This window comes from Sinocyclocheilus grahami, unplaced genomic scaffold, assembly GCF_001515645.1.
Source record: "Sinocyclocheilus grahami isolate Dianchi unplaced genomic scaffold, SAMN03320097.WGS_v1.1 scaffold967.1, whole genome shotgun sequence".
NCBI classification, from domain to species: domain Eukaryota; kingdom Metazoa; phylum Chordata; class Actinopteri; order Cypriniformes; family Cyprinidae; genus Sinocyclocheilus; species Sinocyclocheilus grahami.
The window spans coordinates 433245-457350 of record NW_015506146.1 but is presented as its reverse complement, the minus strand read 5'-3'; the positions used below and the strand labels follow the sequence as shown (position 1 = coordinate 457350).

The following is a 24106-nucleotide window of genomic DNA, read 5'->3' as shown; positions in this document are numbered from 1 at the left end:
GTATTTCAGAAGGCGGGCCTTCATTTGATACAGGAACTATTCGAGCCGTTCATGCCAGACTGGGGAGAGCGGTGTAGTAATAATGTAAAATATGTGAAAAATAATGTGTTTTTTGTCAACCTTTTATGAGATCCTATTCTAGTACACCCCCAAAACAAAATCAAGACTTTGCAGAAGAGCATAATAGGACCCCTTTAATGCTCTGCCATGACACTTTAAGCTTGACGTTGGCTAGTCGCTGGTCCTTTAGAGGACAACCATCTGGATGCTCGAAACTGAATGGGAGAATACACGTTTTAAACAGCTTATTGTACAGGTAAGTTAATCTCCGTTCTAATCTAATGTGCTTGCTGTATTGTAAAGCACACACACACAGGCTACAGACAGTAGCTCGTACATCACATGCAGATCGTGTGCACACAGAATCATTCAGTAGCACAGAAATGTATGGTCAACACTGTTCTGTGATTTCTCAATAAAATAGCTTAGAAACTGAAAATTTCTATCAAATATTTCTTAGTAACTAAAACCCACAGCTTCACTATTAGTAGAGAGATATGCTGCCAGGTAAAATTAATTCACACACTCAATCGTTCTCGCATTCATATAAATGTAATCTTTACTGTGCTACTTTATCCATATCATAATCTGTGAGAAATATAACAACCCAAAGAATAAAAATGAGCTGTTACAGGAGCAATAGCCCTGTGGGCAGCACTGTTTCATTTACCATAGCTGTGCACAAGGTGTTCGAGTCTCAGCTCAATGTTCAGGCTTATTTTTTCATTAATGATGTCATAAGCGACTAGTCGATGTCGACTCAACTATCATTACCTAAATGTCGACTTTATAAAGTTGTTCAACCCCTAATTTGCATATAGTTAAACTTGAACTTTCTCAAGTCTCTGACGCTGGCATTGCCAGAAGAAATAAGCTCTCACTGAAAATTATTTTTTAAGATCGCTTTGTCGCTCAGTCACTGCATGTGTGGATGTACACAAAAACAGACACTATAGAAAAAAAATAGCTTGAGCCACAGCTTTATATATGGGGGGAAAAAAACATGTGACACTAATTTATGAGCTGCAACATGAAGACTTCAGCAACTGCAACTTAAAATATGCTGCCAACCTCCACTTGATCTGCTGAGACCATCACAGCATTCAAGAAATGGATGAAGACATGCCTCCTCCGCAACCACTTAAATTATAACTCAAATTTATCTATAAAAAAGTTCTCCTTTCTCTTCTGCATTTCTCCTCTGCTTGGGTACTAACCTGGCTTATACTTAAAACTCAGCATTGTGTACTATGACTATTGTTGGCCCTTCTGACAAATAGCTTGAAACTTTTCCAATCTGTAAGTCCATCTGGATAAAGGTGTCTGCTAAATGTAGCAAAGTAAATGTTCAGGAAGCAATGGCATCATTGTATGTGACCCTGTCCTAAAACCACAAGAATTCAGCACAACATATCTGCATCTTCAGTTATAAAAACTATTGTTTATTACAGCAAGGCAACACGGAAAACCTATAGTTATTTCCACATAGCTCAAAGTTTAGACATGGCTACCATATGTCTGTGACGAGAGGGGCAGGGCCGAGAGCCGTGGGAATGGAGCGAGGCCGGTGGAGCAAATGCAAACGCACCTGCGCCACTCACCGATCTCGAGTCCCACGGAGGAACTCCGGAAGGATAAAAGGAGGAGTGATGACAATGTTGGACGAGAGAGGACCAGGCCTGGATTTTATTTTATGTTTTGTGTGTGGCAGTCGTCCGCGAGGGGCTGCCGCTTTACTTTCATTTTGTGTTTGTTTATTTTATTAAAGTCTTTAAATGTTCGCCGGTTCCCGCCTCCTTCCCGTACTACAAACTGTGTTACAATGTCCCAAATATATAAATCACGTAAGGCGTCTGTCTGCTATCAAAGCATGGTGCTACTAAGAGTTCATGCTTATTTGGAGACAGCAATTATTTTACATTCAGATGGTTAAATCAGATTTCGCAAAAATCCTTTTAGCAAGATATAGAACCAAACATGCACAGGACAATTTAATTCATTGTCTAAAATTAGTAATTTTGATAGCATGATAGTTGAGTTTTAGTGAGAGGTATTAGACTTAACAGACTAATATATGTCTTTTACTAAGAATAAGAAAAAGGTGGGCACTGTAGGTGAGACAGAAAGTGCACGAGACCATCATAAATACAAAGAATATTCATGAAAACGCAGAACAGTGTGTGACCTGCCTACACTTCTGGTAGTTATGCCACAGATCCATATTCAAACAAGTGAAACTGAAGGTGCAGGACCAACCAAGATGCCACACTGTTACATAAAGTCTAAATGGTAGAAATGAATAATATGAAACATTTGTGCTGGATCTATTTCCATTACTATAAAGAACAAATTACATAATTTTTGCACTGACATTTGGCCTACAAGCAAGCATACCCACAACAGACACGTATTCAGTGTTACAGAATAAACCATTGCAAGCCCATCTACTTGGACATCTGCTATGGAGATGTGGGTGACTGTTGAGGTATGCAGGTTGTACAGTTGTGGACGCATGCAGGTTTATATGAATGTGTGTGGGCAGCTGCACTCCTACGAGTGTTGCAGTTCTCTTCCTCACGGCAGAGACGACTGTCACGACTTTGCCCACTCAAACAGCAAAACCTACCATTTCATATAGACAGGCAGGGAAACAGAGATGCACTAGATGTATTTGTTACAGTGTTGCATTTCACTATGCGGAGTCTAACCAACCCCCCTCCACCACTGTACCTTACCCAGAGTGCAGCTGGTCACGAAACAATGAAAGAATGAATGATTCATCCCTCTGCAGCGGTTCTGTTCTGTCAACAGTGGGTGATGCCTCTTATGATTCAATTTAGATGAATGCACACAGGCAGGCCTTAAAAACTACCAATGACTTCTGGATTTGAACATCTTGGGTGCTTGTCAATCCACCTTAAACTGTGCCCACATGTGGCAAATCATTTTGAAAGAATTTTTTTCAATGTCATTTGCCTCTGTAAGTGCAATTCTGGAGTTATGCCTGGTTTACACTCACTTTGATTGCAGTACATATACAGTGCAGAAGTGCAGTGCACTTTCACATAAGATGCATTTGCAGAGCGCTACTGATCCTTCGGTCACCGTGCCATAAATTCAACAACTGGTAAACATGATACTTGTCAGATTTTAAGCATTAGTGTGATATAGCCTGTAAAACAGCAAAACGTGTTTATGGAGAAGGCCTGGGCGATAAAACAGTATCGATATTTATCAACGGTACACCTTCGATAACGATATAAAAAATGTTCAATATAGTGCACGATATAGGCACGTGCTATGAGTGACGCAGACAGCACACACAAACACGAACATGAATGCTGTGCCTGCCTGTGATGAGGAGATTGTGGGTAAAGAATGAATATTAGTCGAATTTAAACATTTGCATTTGAATGCAAAAATAGTACAATTTCCACAAAAAAAGTGGAGCACGAGATGCGGTGATGATGTAAGTGACGTTGTAGTTTAATGTTTTGTTAGTCTAGCCCAAGAGACACGCAGTTGCTGCAAAATATTAGAGAAATATAGAAGCTCAATGCGGGGAAGATCTTGATTAGGTTAAAACCGAAACCAAGCATTTTCTTGACGGACAAATACGACCGCTGCACTCGCGTCTCACACAAGAGATGTATACAGCCATGCAAAGTTAAAACAGTTTAAACCATTAGAAAACACGTCGCGCATTTTTGTGGAGGTTTTTTCCTTTTCACTGCATCTCATGTTTTTAAAGGCAATCTGTGTGATGGGCGATTCGGCTCTTTGTATTAAGCAATGCATAAATAACTGATGCTGTTTTGTTCGTAATTGTTTATGCAATTTACAAAATTATATTTGATTTATAGGAGTTCTTTTAGACGTAATGCACTTTTTTTTTATAGACAGTTACTTCCTTAAAGGGATAGTTCACCCAAAAATGAAAATTTGATGTTTATCTGCTTACCCCCAGGGCATCCAAGATATAGGTGACTTTGTTTCTTCAGTAGAACACATATGATGATTTTTAACTTTAACCGTTGCAGTCTATCAGTCGTATAATGCATGGCAATGGTAACAAAATCTATGAGAGTAAAAAAACCATGCAGACAAATCCAAATTAAACCCTGTGGCTCGTGACGACACACTGAAAAAAAAAAAAAAAAAAAAAAAAAAAAAGGTTTAGGCATCTTCCAGCCCTAAAAATGTGCTTTTCATACACTGGCAATGTTACTGCAACAGACACAGAGGGTGTGATGACACCTTGAGAAGCCACTTACTGTATATAATAATTTTCATATACAAATAAATGGTGAAAAGGATATAAGCATCCAGGAAGTTAAACATGAAGGTACAAATAGGTGCAAACAAAGTAGTGCTTGGCCACCATAAAGCTTGATTATAGTGAAAATCCCACAAACAAAAATGTGTTTTATTTTGACTGGTTCACCGAATGTGCCTTCACAATCTAGGAGTAAGCAAACAGACAATGGATCTTTTAAAAACAAAATTGGGTCTATTGACTGAAAGAGGGGACTTACACTCTCTCTCACTCTTAAGGCCTTTCCACTTCCACACTGAGCACGATGCGAAAAAGCGAGGCGAATTGCAGACGAACGGTGCTTTCACACCGAACGCGAAACGATTGATCGCCTTCTGCTAATTCACACCTGCACGCTAGGTGGCGCCGACCAACAATGCATTTTTCTTCAGATATGTATCTCGTAAATGGATTTACCATCATCTGCTACTCAATATACAGCATTAAATTAAGATAAACAAGGTTCTACACCAGAAACAAACTATCTATAATGCTTACAAGAATAGGCTACATCCTAAAATATAATTAGAAGTACAATTAGCATCAAGCTACACTTGAAAATGTAATTATTAATGTATTTGCTTACCCATTTTAAACCATCATCAAGTGCTTGTAATAACTTCCAGTTGAAATAAGCAGACAAGCAGACACATGCACTCTTTGTATGTTTAATAACGCTACACTGCTAATATTTGTCATAAACATCCTTTAAAAATACCATAATACCATGAGCTGCATACAAAACGCATACAGAAAATATAATAGTCATAATCAGGTCTATTTGTTTTTATATTTCATGTGTAGAAAAAGAGTGAAAGTGCTCTGACTCGAGCACGTGGAAGAAAACATACTCGGTTTCTCTCTCCGAGGCTTGCTGAGAGAGGAGAAACAGGAGAGCGGGGCTGCCTTCAGTGAAAGGCGGTCCGCGAGTGGAGAAGAGCGAGACTCATGCTCTGAATGAGCATTCTGTCTCAGTGAGCACGCAGCTCACTGCCCTTCTGCGGCGGATCCGAGTGCAACGAGGAGAGAGAGCATGCGGGCACAGTGCCGGCATGGGATCAGTCAACCCGCTTGCTTATTCCCTGACTCCACTGTTTCCCTCTCCGAGGCTCACTGAGAGAGGAAAAACGGGCGAGCGGGGCTGCCTTCAGTGAAGGCAGTCCGCGAGTGGAGAAGGGCGAGACTCATGCTTTCAACGAGAGCATTCCGTTTCAGTGAGCGAGCAGTCTCTGCGTGGGGGCTGCCCAGACAGGTGACGGCACTCACTGCCCTTCTGCATCGTGTAAGATTCCCTGCACGAGCCACACTTGCAGCGCGACATTTGCAACAACGTCGCTAGAATTTGCTCTTTTAGGGCTTACCTGCTAATGAGAGAAAAGTGTTTATTACGTTTAAAATATGGGTATTTTTCTTACAAAAATTCATGGATTCTCTACAAGGGGCCTATATTCATCCCCCGGAGCCGTCTGCGGCACGTTTTATTATGAATGCGCGAGCTTTATTTGACGACTTGTGGACTGATGCACTGCAACACCCGCTGAGTGCCATTAAACAGCTTGAAAGATCAAAGACAATTTTTAATATAACTCTGACTGGATTCGTCTGAAAGAAGAAAGTCATATACACCTAGGATGCTTCGAGGGCAAGTAAAACAAGCTAATTTTCATTTTTGGTATCGGCAGATCATGCTAACAAAAAATCAGAAATCAGAATCGGGCAAGAAAATTGCAATCTGTGCATCTCTACTTCACACCACACCATTCTCATTCAGTCATAGCTTTACCACACATAATTTAGTTTTCCACTAGAGCAGTTTCCTTTTATTCGATGCACTGAACGAAATTTCCACACAAATGCTCTTTTCAGTAGCTGACCTAACCTTGAAAACCAAATAGTAAGGCTACGTGCAAACAGTTATTGAATTCCTGTTTCTTACACTCTTCTTAGACTGAGACGGTGCCGCTGCATGTCGTGCCAAACCTCTCACAGCAGTGTCATCAGCTTGAGATCGGCCTTTAAGAGACCGCTGATCGATCATCCCAACGTGATTATCGGCCGATAGTTATCGGTAGCCGATCAATCGGAGCACCCCTAGTTATCTCTATGTCGGAGACACGCTAGCTTTCCCAAGGCAGACGAACTTAGAGTGGTTACAATCATCCGGGTTTAAATCGCGCTCAAACTGATTTGATCTTGACGCAATATTTACACTGAAGCTATGGTAAGGGGCATGACATTTCCCGACCAGGCACAGAGTGGTGCCAATCACAGCACACACTGGCCCAGCTAACCAATCACAGCACATTTCGTATTTCAGAAGGCGGGCCTTCATTTGATACAGGAACTATTCGAGCCGTTCATGCCAGACTGGGGAGAGCGGTGTAGTAATAATGTAAAATATGTGAAAAATAATGTGTTTTTTGTCAACCTTTTATGAGATCCTATTCTAGTACACCCCCAAAACAAAATCAAGACTTTGCAGAAGAGCATAATAGGACCCCTTTAATGCTCTGCCATGACACTTTAAGCTTGACGTTGGCTAGTCGCTGGTCCTTTAGAGGACAACCATCTGGATGCTCGAAACTGAATGGGAGAATACACGTTTTAAACAGCTTATTGTACAGGTAAGTTAATCTCCGTTCTAATCTAATGTGCTTGCTGTATTGTAAAGCACACACACACAGGCTACAGACAGTAGCTCGTACATCACATGCAGATCGTGTGCACACAGAATCATTCAGTAGCACAGAAATGTATGGTCAACACTGTTCTGTGATTTCTCAATAAAATAGCTTAGAAACTGAAAATTTCTATCAAATATTTCTTAGTAACTAAAACCCACAGCTTCACTATTAGTAGAGAGATATGCTGCCAGGTAAAATTAATTCACACACTCAATCGTTCTCGCATTCATATAAATGTAATCTTTACTGTGCTACTTTATCCATATCATAATCTGTGAGAAATATAACAACCCAAAGAATAAAAATGAGCTGTTACAGGAGCAATAGCCCTGTGGGCAGCACTGTTTCATTTACCATAGCTGTGCACAAGGTGTTCGAGTCTCAGCTCAATGTTCAGGCTTATTTTTTCATTAATGATGTCATAAGCGACTAGTCGATGTCGACTCAACTATCATTACCTAAATGTCGACTTTATAAAGTTGTTCAACCCCTAATTTGCATATAGTTAAACTTGAACTTTCTCAAGTCTCTGACGCTGGCATTGCCAGAAGAAATAAGCTCTCACTGAAAATTATTTTTTAAGATCGCTTTGTCGCTCAGTCACTGCATGTGTGGATGTACACAAAAACAGACACTATAGAAAAAAAATAGCTTGAGCCACAGCTTTATATATGGGGGGAAAAAAACATGTGACACTAATTTATGAGCTGCAACATGAAGACTTCAGCAACTGCAACTTAAAATATGCTGCCAACCTCCACTTGATCTGCTGAGACCATCACAGCATTCAAGAAATGGATGAAGACATGCCTCCTCCGCAACCACTTAAATTATAACTCAAATTTATCTATAAAAAAGTTCTCCTTTCTCTTCTGCATTTCTCCTCTGCTTGGGTACTAACCTGGCTTATACTTAAAACTCAGCATTGTGTACTATGACTATTGTTGGCCCTTCTGACAAATAGCTTGAAACTTTTCCAATCTGTAAGTCCATCTGGATAAAGGTGTCTGCTAAATGTAGCAAAGTAAATGTTCAGGAAGCAATGGCATCATTGTATGTGACCCTGTCCTAAAACCACAAGAATTCAGCACAACATATCTGCATCTTCAGTTATAAAAACTATTGTTTATTACAGCAAGGCAACACGGAAAACCTATAGTTATTTCCACATAGCTCAAAGTTTAGACATGGCTACCATATGTCTGTGACGAGAGGGGCAGGGCCGAGAGCCGTGGGAATGGAGCGAGGCCGGTGGAGCAAATGCAAACGCACCTGCGCCACTCACCGATCTCGAGTCCCACGGAGGAACTCCGGAAGGATAAAAGGAGGAGTGATGACAATGTTGGACGAGAGAGGACCAGGCCTGGATTTTATTTTATGTTTTGTGTGTGGCAGTCGTCCGCGAGGGGCTGCCGCTTTACTTTCATTTTGTGTTTGTTTATTTTATTAAAGTCTTTAAATGTTCGCCGGTTCCCGCCTCCTTCCCGTACTACAAACTGTGTTACAATGTCCCAAATATATAAATCACGTAAGGCGTCTGTCTGCTATCAAAGCATGGTGCTACTAAGAGTTCATGCTTATTTGGAGACAGCAATTATTTTACATTCAGATGGTTAAATCAGATTTCGCAAAAATCCTTTTAGCAAGATATAGAACCAAACATGCACAGGACAATTTAATTCATTGTCTAAAATTAGTAATTTTGATAGCATGATAGTTGAGTTTTAGTGAGAGGTATTAGACTTAACAGACTAATATATGTCTTTTACTAAGAATAAGAAAAAGGTGGGCACTGTAGGTGAGACAGAAAGTGCACGAGACCATCATAAATACAAAGAATATTCATGAAAACGCAGAACAGTGTGTGACCTGCCTACACTTCTGGTAGTTATGCCACAGATCCATATTCAAACAAGTGAAACTGAAGGTGCAGGACCAACCAAGATGCCACACTGTTACATAAAGTCTAAATGGTAGAAATGAATAATATGAAACATTTGTGCTGGATCTATTTCCATTACTATAAAGAACAAATTACATAATTTTTGCACTGACATTTGGCCTACAAGCAAGCATACCCACAACAGACACGTATTCAGTGTTACAGAATAAACCATTGCAAGCCCATCTACTTGGACATCTGCTATGGAGATGTGGGTGACTGTTGAGGTATGCAGGTTGTACAGTTGTGGACGCATGCAGGTTTATATGAATGTGTGTGGGCAGCTGCACTCCTACGAGTGTTGCAGTTCTCTTCCTCACGGCAGAGACGACTGTCACGACTTTGCCCACTCAAACAGCAAAACCTACCATTTCATATAGACAGGCAGGGAAACAGAGATGCACTAGATGTATTTGTTACAGTGTTGCATTTCACTATGCGGAGTCTAACCAACCCCCCTCCACCACTGTACCTTACCCAGAGTGCAGCTGGTCACGAAACAATGAAAGAATGAATGATTCATCCCTCTGCAGCGGTTCTGTTCTGTCAACAGTGGGTGATGCCTCTTATGATTCAATTTAGATGAATGCACACAGGCAGGCCTTAAAAACTACCAATGACTTCTGGATTTGAACATCTTGGGTGCTTGTCAATCCACCTTAAACTGTGCCCACATGTGGCAAATCATTTTGAAAGAATTTTTTTCAATGTCATTTGCCTCTGTAAGTGCAATTCTGGAGTTATGCCTGGTTTACACTCACTTTGATTGCAGTACATATACAGTGCAGAAGTGCAGTGCACTTTCACATAAGATGCATTTGCAGAGCGCTACTGATCCTTCGGTCACCGTGCCATAAATTCAACAACTGGTAAACATGATACTTGTCAGATTTTAAGCATTAGTGTGATATAGCCTGTAAAACAGCAAAACGTGTTTATGGAGAAGGCCTGGGCGATAAAACAGTATCGATATTTATCAACGGTACACCTTCGATAACGATATAAAAAATGTTCAATATAGTGCACGATATAGGCACGTGCTATGAGTGACGCAGACAGCACACACAAACACGAACATGAATGCTGTGCCTGCCTGTGATGAGGAGATTGTGGGTAAAGAATGAATATTAGTCGAATTTAAACATTTGCATTTGAATGCAAAAATAGTACAATTTCCACAAAAAAAGTGGAGCACGAGATGCGGTGATGATGTAAGTGACGTTGTAGTTTAATGTTTTGTTAGTCTAGCCCAAGAGACACGCAGTTGCTGCAAAATATTAGAGAAATATAGAAGCTCAATGCGGGGAAGATCTTGATTAGGTTAAAACCGAAACCAAGCATTTTCTTGACGGACAAATACGACCGCTGCACTCGCGTCTCACACAAGAGATGTATACAGCCATGCAAAGTTAAAACAGTTTAAACCATTAGAAAACACGTCGCGCATTTTTGTGGAGGTTTTTTCCTTTTCACTGCATCTCATGTTTTTAAAGGCAATCTGTGTGATGGGCGATTCGGCTCTTTGTATTAAGCAATGCATAAATAACTGATGCTGTTTTGTTCGTAATTGTTTATGCAATTTACAAAATTATATTTGATTTATAGGAGTTCTTTTAGACGTAATGCACTTTTTTTTTATAGACAGTTACTTCCTTAAAGGGATAGTTCACCCAAAAATGAAAATTTGATTTTTATCTGCTTACCCCCGGGGCATCCAAGATATAGGTGACTTTGTTTCTTCAGTAGAACACATATGATGATTTTTAACTTTAACCGTTGCAGTCTATCAGTCGTATAATGCATGGCAATGGTAACAAAATCTATGAGAGTAAAAAAACCATGCAGACAAATCCAAATTAAACCCTGTGGCTCGTGACGACACACTGATGTCCTAAGACACGAAACGATACTGTTAAATCGAACAGTATTTATATCATATTTTACCTCTAATACACTACTATGTCCAACTGTCTTTGGACGCGCACACGTAATCCGGTGCGTGAGGTGTGTACGCGCTCTGGCGTAGTTTACGCAAGCGCCGGAAGTGATCTCTCGCGTGTATACGTCACTCATTGTTTACACAGTGCACAAACATTGTAGGTACGACGGCTAATCAAAATGGTACTTGCACTTATCTGGATTGTTCAAACCGACCTAAAATTAAAAGATTGCATTCTCTCGCGTGAACTCATTCGAGAGTGGTGACTTTCCACGTATTCCCAACTTCTGAGCCTGCTTGGCTGAAGTTATGGTTGATTGCTCTTCGGCTGGATATCAACACACCCATTAACAAACTACGCCAGAGCGCGTACACCTCACGCACCGGATGCCGTGCGCGCGCTCAAAGACAGTTGGACATAGTGGTGTATTCGAGGTAAAAAATTATATAAATACTGTTCGGTTTCTGGCACAAACCGATCGTTTCGTGTCTTAGGACATCAACGAGTCGTCACGAGCCACAGGGTTTAATTCGGATTTGTCTGTGAATGTTTTTTTTTACTCTCATAGATTTTGTTACCATTGCCATGCATTATAAGACTGATAGACTGCAACGGCTGGAGTTAAAAATCATCATGTGTTCTACTGAAGAAACAAAGTCACCTACATCTTGGATGCCCTGGGGGTAAGCAGATAAACATCAAATTTTCATTTTTGGGTGACCTATCCCTTTAAGTTGGCAATTTAATGTGCTGCATTATTTTGCTCATTGAGCCCTCCTGTGGCCTCGGGAGACAAGCCAAACGTTTAACCTATTTAATCTGCATATAAAACATTAGAAATGAGATATTTGTTTAATTTTAATTTTGTTTTTGACTGTTAAAACAAAAAAATATTTGTTGTTTGTCTCAATAAATTGAGTAAATTTAAAAATAGTGGTTAAAATGTAAAAAAAAAAATTCTATTGCTCTTTGTTTTAAAAAAGGTTATAAAACATTTTCAATAATTATAGATACCGAACGATATGAAACATATTATTGATAAATTTTTTAGCTATAATGCCCAGCCCTATTATAGAGGTTTGATATTTGAGAGAGATTTCTTAACAGAGGAGAATGTGATTTTTAACATATTTTGGGCCTCTCCTGCCAATTGCTTGTTTCTAAAAAGTAATTTCTCTCTATAGGAAAAAAAAAACAACTGAATTGAAGACATTCATGATGAATTTATTATGAAAGAATGAAGTATGAGTGTAAAAGGGGGTGTGAATATGTGATTCAATGTATTTGGCATTAATGGAGGAAAAGCATCAAGTACTTTTAAAATGTGGGAGTAAAGTAAAAGCTGTGGTTTTATCATAATGGACAAAGTTGGCGTTTTTACATCGCTGGCCTGTGTTGCAGGGCAGGGTTTCTTTGTCAGGTCTTACATAACAGTTCTGCAGATTTAAATGGTACTTCCTATAAACAATTCTTAAAACAAGACCTATTTTCTAGATATTTGATAGTATCCAAAACTGGTTTAACAGGTTGATGTCACACAACAAGATTATATTTTGTTTTATTCAGGAAACATTTTAGAAATAAGCCTATGGTTTGCTGCCACCCACTACAACAATCCAAAACTTACTCCTGAATTTTAGAGTAAAATCAGTGTAGCTAATATGGGTTTGGCAAGCATTTAAAAACAAAACAAAACTACTTTTAGTAGCCACTCTGACTTTCAGTGTTATCTGAGTGCAATGACCTTTGCCAAAAACATGCTTCTGCTATGCCCCAGGACTCTTTCGCCAGCTCAGGAGGGTAAAGCTAGAACCTGTCATATGTGAAATGTGAAGCTAGGGATGTCAGCACCACTTAGTTACCCCTCTCAACAGTGTCACGCTAGCCGTCACCACACTTCTGGTTTCATCCATTCTAGAGTAACAGTGAAAAGGCCAACATTAATCAACTCAGCTGAAATCGATCTGATGCTACACTCAATCAAACTTACAATCAAAACATTTTAAACAAAAAACAAAACAAAAAAAAACAAAAAAAAAACACTTAAAACATTTTAAGGGAGAGTTGCCAAACCTATTAACATTTCATACCACAGACTGATTTAAATCAGCTCAGTTTCAAAAAACACCACACATCACTGAATTAATTCTGAAGCATGAATTCTGCATCAGGAATGAGCAAAATAATGAAACGGGACCCATCCTAACTCTTATTTGTCCTGGAGACAGGGTTTGAAATGAACTTTTTCACTCACCAGCCAATTTGGCTACTACATTTTTAAGTTACCGGCCATTCGTAATTTCTACTAGCCAAAAAATTAAACAAATAGATTATGAAAAAAAGGCCAGAGGTAAGCCAACAGCTTGAGGCTGTCAACACTGGATGCGACAAAGTGACCATTGCAAATCATTTGTACTTTGTCAAACAGTAGGCCTATGTCATAAATAGAACGAGGCATCAGTTTACTGTCGGGGTTTGTCGTGCTGTGCTGCGCCACATCCAGTGTACGCCGCATCACAGATTATAATGGGTTCTATAGTACTTTGTCGCATCTGGTGTAGACACGGTGCGAGTCTTCAGGCATTTTTTTTACTTTTCGTTATTGCTTCAATGCAAAGGAAACCAGTGTGCCCGCCACACCATTATTTGTTGCGTAGTGACGGGTACAGGGCTGGACTGGGGTTAAAATTCGTCCCTGGACAAATCCAGCCTAACCGGCCCTCAAGGTCCCCTGAGAATGTTTCGCTGTGTTATAGGGCCTTCAATTGGAGTAAGTAAATAAATAAATGAGGACAAAAACAAATAATGATATATTACTGAGGTAAGCCAACAGCTTGAGGCTGTCCACACTGGATGCGACAAAGTGACCATTGCAAATCATTTGTACTTTGTCAAACAGTAGGCCTATGTCATAAATAGAACGAGGCATCAGTTTACTGTCGGGGTTTGTCGTGCTGTGCTGCGCCACATCCAGTGTACGCCGCATCACAGATTATAATGGGTTCTATAGTACTTTGTCGCATCTGGTGTAGACACGGTGCGAGTCTTCAGGCATTTTTTTTACTTTTCGTTATTGCTTCAATGCAAAGGAAACCAGTGTGCCCGCCACACCATTATTTGTTGCGTAGTGACGGGTACAGGGCTGGACTGGGGTTAAAATTCGTCCCTGGACAAATCCAGCCTAACCGGCCCTCAAGGTCCCCTGAGAATGTTTCGCTGTGTTATAGGGCCTTCAATTGGAGTAAGTAAATAAATAAATGAGGACAAAAACAAATAATGATATATTACTGAATTCACAGCAAATGCAACAAACTAATAGCCTACTGCATTTTTGTCACACAGAAATGCACTTGACAGTATAAGCATTGATTTTGTGCTAGAACATAGGAAATTTACTGCTAATAAATGCTGTCATTCTTTCCTCACCCTCATGTCTTTCCAAACCTGTATGACTTACTTTCTTCTGTAAAACACAAAAGATATTTTGTAGAATGTTACCAAACCATTTTGGTTACTCTTGATTTCTACTGTATGGACAAACATTTCTTGAATTTCTTAAAATATCTTCTTTTATGTTCCACAGAAGAAAGAAATTCATACAGGTTTGGTATGACATGATGCTGAGTAGCCTAAATGATGACAGTTTAAATTTTTGGGTGAACTATCCCTTTAAGAACTTTATAATATTAGTAAATGGAAAACACCTAATTTATAAGTGTCTCTAAATTACAGAGACACTGATGTTTATCTTTAATCAGGCTCTTACTGAATTAACATTTTACTTCCATTAAAATGAATTAGAATTAAACATTTAAAGAGAAATAAGCTATTAAAGTTTGTTTACATTGCAGTTTGTTTGCATGCATTTTACCTTGTCGTTTTTACCTTTACCAGCCTAAAGTAGAAAATAACCTCTCTTGCAAACAAAATATTTTAAATAATGCAATGTGAAAAGTAGAAAACAATAACTTGCACCTCCTGTAAACAAATATTTTAAATAATGCCATGTGCAAAAATGTAAATAGAACACTGCTGATTAAGAGTAGAGCCAGACCGATATGGGTTTTTTGGGGCCGATACCGATATTTGGGAGTAAAAAAAAAAAAGGGCAGATATCGATATATCGGCCGACATTCTTTGTGTATATTATAGTACAGTACCAGTCAAAAGTTTGGACACTTTCCCATTCGTGTGCCCAAACATTTGACTGGTACTATATATAGAATACAGTATATACATAAACAGAATATATATACAAACACATTTTTTGCAATGATCACTCAAATGTGGTGATCAAACCCTTCTAATGCCGTGACAAAGATATGTAATGATGGAGGCAGGGCATTTAACAATAAACTTTATTCAAAATGAGTCTGACATCAGTGCACTGAACAGTAAAGTTGAAGTTTATTCAACTTTAATTCAATTCAATTCCATTCAACTTTAATTCATTGAAGTTTATTTCACTTTGGAACATTCATTCACGGACTACTGTCTTCACACACAGACGGAACTTACTAGAGAAGTGTGAAGTGTGACAATTTACCTCTGTAAATAAATATGAATTCACGTCTTGCGCACTTTAATGCCCTTTGAATGCAACGTGTACGTTCCCTTAGAACTGGAATCATGGCGGAATATCATGTGAAGTCCACTTCGCGGGGCACTTACGGTCGAATAAGACGACGCTTGAATGCTGTTGCCTGAACAAGAGACCTCCTTACTGAAGTGAAAGTGTTGGCTGGTGTCACTATCTCGCGAACGCGCCGGCGGATCTCCACCAAATTCGGGGATCCCTTCAGCTCGAGGAGCCCTCTCGAATGCCACCCTCTGCGCGTTCGCACATCGGAATGGAAAAACATTCTGTGTGAACATCCCCAATGGTGGTATTGGTTGCTGAAACTGTTTTTCTGCAGTGTTTACATTTGACATCATATTGTTCAGTGTCTTCTGTACTGAATCCAAAATGTATCCAAACGACGAACACTGTGTTTTTCTTTGGTACAGGCTACCCCTGTTGCTCAGTTGACTCAGTGTTCGAGTTCTCCATGTTGCGTCCATGCCACTGACTGGATGTAGCAGAGTCACGTGACTACAGACGCGGTATTATGCTTTTAAGTGGAAAGTATTAACAGGATTAAAAAAAACGAAATAACCGACATGGGAAAATGATGTTGATTAGAGGTTCAAATTACTTTTCAATTAGTCCTCCAACCCTAATAAATTCCATCATTAATTGTTCTATATCAATTATTTAATCACGCAGTTCAAACATTCTTGATGTAGTATGAAAAAGTGTCAGTGCAAAAAATGTTCCACCACACATTCCATCCACAGACATCAAGCCCAGGTTCTGCCAATAGTCAACACCATGCGCTGCAGTGATTGATTGGTTTCAGTGTGTAGGCAGAGCTCTGGTGGCATGTGTCTGCTCACAGAGTTTGTGCTTAGGCTGAGTGATCCGTTATTGACTTCCTTTCAGCAGACCACCTGGAGAATAATGACATTTACAGACATCATTATTCATGCAATGACGGCATCAGCTCAGGCTTTGATAAAACATTATCAACGGATTGGCTGTCTGTATGCCTCCCACAGAGCTGGACACTATCCTGTAGTCTCAATCTTGATTCATTGTTCTCTGCAACTGTTCATGATGAGTAGAAGAGAGCTTTCTTATAGTGGATCAAAACATTTCTACCCTTAAAGGGGTCCTATTATGCTCTTTTACGAAGTCTTGATTTTGTTTTGAGGGTGTACTAGAACATGCTCTCATGCTTGGTGGTTTGAATAAAGCATTCTTTTTTCACATAATTTACATTATTAAAATACCTTTCTTCCCAGCCTGGCTCAAACAGCTCGATTAGTTCTGGCTTTGATGAAGGTCCACCTTCCGAAAAACAAAATGTGTTGTGATTGGTTAGCTGTCCCAGTGCGTTGTGATTGGTGAACAGCTTAGACGGTGTTTCAGTACTGACACGCCCCTTGCTCAGTCTTTCAACAAAAGCTTTTGGCGAATCCGGCACTGTACTCACTCGTGATGTGGAAGCTGTCCTCAGTAAAATGCGCAGCACACAATAGCAAATTGGGGTTATAATGCTCAGGAACAGAGTTAAAAAATAAATTGCAACCACTGTTTCCTGACATCATCCACTTTCGGAAGCCCAAACAAAGACGTTTGGGCACGAAGGTGAAAAAAAACAGCGTTTCAGGCGGTCACACACAGGACGAGAAGCGCAGCGTCGCGCAACGTCTTTATTCGAATTTTACATTATTTTCTATGAGTGTAGGCACACAGGTGGCGCCATTCGGCATCTGTCCACGACGCCCAGCTACGTCATGTTGTACTTGTAAGAATTGTTCTAGACATGCCGAAAATTTTACGCTACAGCACAGCAGCTCTTCTTCTTGGTTTTCTCTGATGTACTAACTCTGCAGCAGCACTTCTTCATCGTCTCGTCTGATGCACTCACTCAACCAAGCGTTCTAACCACAACCTCGCCCCAACCATTCGAATTTCTGTAGGCAGGAATTATTTTGAATGATATTCCAATGAGCCGCTTTGTGATATCACAAAGCCCGGAAAACAAACGCTGTAGTCCAAACGAGCCGTTCGTTGTAGTTCTTGAAAAGGGATTTTTTTTTTTAAACTAAATATCTCCCTTTGGAGTGGACTTTGAGATTTGTAACTTTCTAGATCTTTTTTATGCCCAAACATACACACTACACACCGACTAAAATTTAAAAAGTGAAAAAGCATAATAGGACCCCTTTAAATCCTACCAATTATTTAACACTTAATTTTTCCATCACCAAAAACACTTCTTGTCATGCTGCATTTGAGTTTTCATTGATTCCACACAGTTGGTGTGAGATGACATTTTAATGTGTGAATGGGGATGTAGCTCAGAGCTTAATTCATGTAAACATCCTCAGTGAGACAGAACGTCTGCATCGATAGCCACAGATTTCCCCAAACAAATACCCTGATGATTATGTAATAACGGAGATGACTGGACCAATGGAAACCACATGCCTATCAAGGACTAATAACCATGTCCTAACAAGGCACGGCAAGGCCAGATTCCAGTGACAAGCAATTTGCCTGTTCAAACAAAACGTGAAAAATGGGCCATGACAGAAGATCAATTAATCACAAAACACAGTCAATTAGAACAGTTTTCTCCATTTGGGTCTCTCATGCTCGCAATGCATTGCAGCTGAAAAGCAGAGTCAAAGAGAACATGACTGGTTAAATGTCTGTAAAAGTTACAGTCCCACTATAAAACTGCAGATTGATTTTTCTTAGGATAAATTGCAAACTTCTTTGTGCCCCTTCTGGTCACATACTCTTACACAATGATTAAAAGCAGGGATGTCAAACTTAGTTTCTGGAGTGTCACAGACCTGCAGTTTAGCTCCAACTCTAATTAAACACACCTGAACAAGCTAATCATGGTCTTTAGAATTACCTGAAAACTAAAGGTAGGTTCGTTTTTTAAACATGTGTAGGAGCACGTTGGAGCTAAACTCTGCAGGACTGTGGCCCTCTAGGAAATGAGTTTGACACCCCTGATTTAGATTTTTTTTATTTATGAGGTATTAAAGTCAGCAGGTGTTTGTAAAATGATCTTTTGGTTTTACAGCTTAAAATCAGGTAAGAATCAGTCACACAAACACGAGTCACTATCACTGAGGCCTTTTTCACATGACCATGTCTGAGTCACATTGATTCAGGGGCTCATTTGGGTCCAATAGCCTATACATTTGCTCTCACAGACATAGACGTAAAACCTGCTCTTCAAAAACAACATGCAAAAATTAATCTGCCACAAACAAAACATCAGGTTACCACAGGTTGTTGTCATACCTATTAAACCTGACCCACATAGAAAAGGACTAGACCTTGAGCAAATATTTTCCACATATTTGAGGTGAAAAAAAAATGTGAAATAGATTCTTCATCTTTGATTCTTTCTGTACAATGGTATTTTGAATACAAATTTTGCATGGCTGCATTTGATCAACTTTTATATTAAAATATCAATCTCAATGTCAAGAATTCTATTAACAACAATGAACGAAACAAAAAAACGTTAATGAAATTATATTTCAATATTAAATGTTAAATAAAAAAAATAATTAAAAAAAGCACATTTAGCACTAGTCTGGGCATCAGTGCAATACTGGCATTCAGCCAACAGCAGACAATAGAGGACTTATGACAAAGTACCCGCAGCAACAAAAGGTGTTGCATTTTAAGTTTGAAATTACCTGAGGCTTGTTGACTGAGCCAATTCTTTTAAACATGGACAGAAAAACAATGTTTCACTGCCTCAAGCAAACAACCTTTTCAACTAACCCACTAGGCAGAGATAGTGTTGTGTGGGCTAGATAAGTGATGTGATAACACGACCACGGAGTTAAATGAGATGTGTTGAGCCAAGTTTTGAATACCTCTGTCCTCCTGAGATAAAGTGGGAAAAAAGATCGGGTTTAAGATTATTTATAGAATGCCGCAAGCCATTTCTCATCTTAGATTACAAAATGCAAAACCTAGCTAAATACCTCTTGACAGATAACTATTTGAACTGCATTTTTACTACGAGCAACGTATCAGCAATACAAAATGCATAAAAACACATTTATCATGTCAAAAGTGATTTTTAATTAGTCATCGAATAATTGAGTTTAGGGAAGAATGATGTTATAATTAGAGGTCGACCGATTAATCGGCCGATTTTTTTACATTTTTTAATTCATCGGCCGATTGTGCTGCATACAGTGGGTACGGAAAGTATTCAGACCCCCTTAAATTTTTCACTCTTTGTTATATTGCAGCCATTTGCTAAAATCATTCAAGTTCTTTTTTTTCCCTCATTAATGTACACACAGCACCCCATATTGTCTGAAAAACAGTGCAAAACTTGTTGCATCTTTCCCAAAAAGACTCATGGCTGTATTAGATCAAAAGGGTGCTTCTACTAAATACTGAGCAAAGGGTCTGAATACTTAGGACCATGTGATATTTCAGTTTTTCTTTTTTAATAAATCTGCAAAAATGTCAACAATTCTGTGTTTTTCAGACAATATGGGGTGCTGTGTGTACATTAATGAGGAAAAAAATGAACTTGAATGATTTTAGCAAATGGCTGCAATATAACAAAGAGTGAAAAATTTAAGGGGGTCTGAATACTTTCCGTACCCACTGTATATTAGGCCGATTTATAGGCAGCTGTACCGAAGAATCTCTCTCTCCCTCTGGCGGCATGAGACGGCGCAACTCACTCTCTGCAGCAACTCCTTGTTCACACACAGCTTCAGCTAATGATGGCAGGGCAAAACAAACCGCTTCGAAAGTGTAATTACGTTTTACCCTACTAGAATTGATGCCGGAAAGTTATCATATTGCAACAAGTCATTTGCAAGTGAAAGTAGAAACACGTGCAATTCAGATGAGAATTATGGGTTGATTATAACGTGCATATTAACTTTCCTTATGAAATGTGTGTGTGGGTCCGACAATAGCCTCCACGATGTCATCGCTTGTGGCCAGTGCACACTTAAGCAGTTATGAGCAGCAGGCTGTGTAATGTGTGATCTCTTTTATTTTTGTTATCACTATGGCCATTTGACTTATAGCAGTGTCCAGTGTTACACATACATTGAGTTATTTGTGGTGGCTCATCACAATATCAAAACTGACTGCTACAAACTTAGATTTTTCAAAAGGTTTATACTTCGTTGAATAAACTGAGCACTGTACATTTCAAAATTAAAATGCAGCGCGGGTGTTTTTATATGAATGTATTTAAAAGAACCGACCGTCTTCAGAAAAGCTTTGAATCGATGTCATTTTAATTTTGTCTTTCCTGTAATGCCTGATAAAGTAGTGTTTGTGATTATCTGCCTCCTGCTGGCAGATAATCAATTTGCATTTGCAAGTCTGTGGGAAACACTAGTGTCAGCAAACATAAACAAAAAGTATGCTTCAGAACTATGGTATCTACCCGCTGCAAATTCAGAAAACACATGCAAATAGAAACAGCACCAGCAAATCAAGAAAACATCTTCATCAATTTGACAGCAGGTGCTGCAAATTCACACAACGCAAACAAATAAAGAAACCCACTGCAAATGCTCACAACACAACCAAATAAAGAATTGTATTTGCAGCGCGTTTCTTTGCTTGGTTGTGTTGTGAGTATTTGCAGTGCGTTTCTTTATTGGGTTGTGTTGTCAGCATCTGCAGCGCATGTGTTGTCAAATTGATGAAGTTGTTTTCTTAATTTGCAGCGTGTTGAGCTCTCTCGGCCACCGGACAGAACGGTTTCGAGAAGGTGCTTAAATTTTGAGCCATGTATTATCACTATGAATTAGGCTACTACTACTATTACTATCTTGTACCCTGCAATAATCATTTACTCAAACTCTCTTTTAAGAGATGAAGGGGGACTATTAAAAGAAAATCGGCATCATATATCGGCGATCGGCTGCTCTGATTTCTAAATATCGACATCGGGATCGGCCAGAGAAAAACCCATATCGGTCGACCTCTAGTTATAATTGCAAAAACATACATAAAACGTAAATGTTACAGTATATATTATGATTTTGTTTAGATTCCACCATGTTTTAGGTTTATGCATCAAGTATTTACATAACATCTCACTTGGGAATTAATTTAATTGTGAAATAAAGCGGTTTTACTTATTACGTTTAAAGATAACTGATTAAGTAGCGAAGTTCTGGTAGCTGTGTAGATTTTTCACGGATATGGTTAATGCTGTGATAATGTTACACGTTATGTTATATTCTTTACATCACAAAAATTCAGTTTTTTTTTTTTACCTACAGGATGGCCAGTGTTAAAAGTCTGGAAAAAGTCACCCAAACCACATGTTCTGAGACTCTAATGCAGGGTATTAGGAAAAAGAAGGATGCAAACCGGAGTTCAGCCATGCAACAAGTGAAAATACAGCAGACGTGAGACTCCAAGCTCTCCAGGAAATTTAGGATTACGGATATGAGAGCCGGTAGGCGTTTTCATTCAGGCATAGCAGCATGATTTGGGCAGCGACACTACAGTGGTTTTCAGAAGAAAATTCCTGTGAAAGTCACCTGATCTTCACTGGTTTTGAGAACATGAAATGAGACACCGTAAGGATTGGCCAGAAATTGTCCACTATTCACAATTTCAAGATCTGCATATAAATCAGCATGACAATGATTTTTGTCAGCCTAAAGCTGTGGTCACACTGCACTTTTCGCTCCATTGACTTCCATTCATACACATGCGAATGCATCAGACCGGAAACGCAAGCCCGTGCGAAAGGTTATCGCATTTCGCTGCGTTCCAAAGTTCAAACTTAGTGAACTCTGGCCTGCTAATTCGCATCACGTGATACCGTGTGACAAACGGCAGATCGATACGTCACAGCATGACCTCGTATCTGAATTAAAAGAACAAATTTAAAACCGAAGTGCTCCAGGAAAGTAGAGTACATTGTATGTTTTTACATTTTAGATGTATTATAATTTGTTACGTGTTGAATTTAAGTTTTTAAAAAGACGAAAGAACGAATTTCACATGCTCAAAGTGTAGTGTGACTGCAGCTTAAATCTGTTTGGATGTTAATGAGAGATTCTTGGTTATGACTTTGTCCTTATATTAAATAAATATTGCCTCACATCATAACTTGTCAATTGCATGCTCTCAATAGACAGTCACCATGCTAGAAATGCACTGATTTGAGTGACACAGGTGGGCTTTTATTTCCCCTCTGTAACTAGGCAACAGCAGCATATAGATAGCTCTAAGTTATGTTCTTGAAAGAGTCATTACTAGCGCGGTTTGGCAAAAATCTGTATCATGTTTTTTTTTTGGATTCTGGCGGTTTCACGGTTTATATGAATCAGAATGCATGAAACAGTTGCAGAACCACTGCATTTTAATCACTATTCAAAAAAGATGCTAAATGAAACAGGAGCAGTTTTTGATTTAAATTAGATTGTATAATAAAAAAAATTATTGTCTGACTTTAGCTTTGTGAAATTATGCTGCATAAAACATAACTACACTAAACAAAAACAGCAGACAGGCTGAATGAGAATGCAAAATCATTCTCTGACAGCAGCTGGCGCTTATGGAACAGCATTGATAGAGCGTTTCCTTGGTTACCGCTATAGAGAACAATCTGAGGCTGCCGGCACTCTTTGCAGGTTACTTTAACAGAGATCCCCTCTTAATTCATGATGCTCTCTACATTGCTTAGGCACTTACACTGGTGTGGCAGTTTTTTAAAAATTCATACCGGTTACAAAATTCAAACCGGTATATCTCCCAGCACTAGTCATTACTAACCAAAAACAAATGCTACCGTTTAAGTAATTCAACAACATAAACCCCAAGGTCACTTTCTTCCTTTTTTTGAAATGACCACAGTCTGCAAGGCCTTTTCTGGTTAAAATAAAACCCACCAAATGTTCTGTAATAGATTTACAGATAGATTTATCATGAAAGCTATTCTTAAAGAAACAGATCCTCACCAAGTGCCAGAAGAAATCAACAGGCTTGACCAGCTGCTTTCTTCAGCTGCCGTCCAGGGAACTCTACACCTGAGAAGACAACAGAATAATTTTCATTAATGAGGCCATTTGCTTTATGCAAGATATCTCAATCTGTGTTTGAATTACGGAAATGAAACCAGAAAGAGACCAAACAATTTATTGAACGGATGGGTTAATGTCGAAAAAAAAAAAAAGAGGCTGGTGTCTTCTGGGTGGGTGCTCTTGTTCCTAAGCAACAGAAACCTTGACTCATCCCCTCATTGTTCTTATGTTGTTCAACAGCTACAAAAAATAAAACCACAGAGCATACAGCTCTGGCTGCTTTTGTATGTACATCTGCCATCAGTTCTTCATTAGCCCTTTGATGAATACTGAACCTGGCTCAATAAACACCACAAATACACAAGCTATGAAATTCAATATATTGAAGAAATAGTTCACTCAAAAATGAAAATTTGCTTTACCTACCTTCAGGCCATCCAAGATGTAGATGATGTTTCTTCATCTTAACATTTTAAGAAATTTTGCATTACATCACTTGCTCACCAATGGATCCTCTGAAGTGAATCGGTGCCGTCAGAATGAGAAGTTCAAA

The 24106-nt window shown here is 39.2% G+C and overlaps 1 protein-coding gene across 1 annotated transcript in view; it reads right to left on the bottom strand.

Annotated features, from left to right (window-relative positions):
* Positions 1-23559, bottom strand: part of LOC107564857 (neurocalcin-delta A) — a 57555-nt gene extending 33996 nt beyond the window's left edge. The window contains exon 1 of the mRNA XM_016250030.1: positions 23491-23559. The gene's annotated coding sequence lies outside the window, so the exon portion shown is untranslated. The remainder of the gene's footprint in view (positions 1-23490) is intronic.
* Positions 23560-24106: the final 547 nt, after the last annotated feature.